Here is a 254-nt window from a genome sequence, read left to right as displayed (position 1 = left end):
TAGCTACGCGCCATTCCGTGGGCCATATGTTTTTATGCACAAAAATGTGTTTAGGACGGAAAATTTGATTTTCCGAGCTGAAAGACGATGGAGTTCATTGTTTAGCACAGAGAGTGTTCTGTGCGCGCAAAGACAGGGATCCGTTTTCTCATTTTCTACAGAGAGGGATCCGATATGGGTATACACCGTGCAATAGAAAAAATAGCGGCGTTTGACCATAGAATCTTGTCATTCTTATGACAGTGTTTATTTAA

The sequence above is a fragment of the Mercenaria mercenaria genome, chromosome 13 (assembly GCF_021730395.1).
Source record: "Mercenaria mercenaria strain notata chromosome 13, MADL_Memer_1, whole genome shotgun sequence".
NCBI lineage: Eukaryota > Metazoa > Mollusca > Bivalvia > Venerida > Veneridae > Mercenaria > Mercenaria mercenaria.
This window is presented reverse-complemented; position numbering follows the sequence as displayed.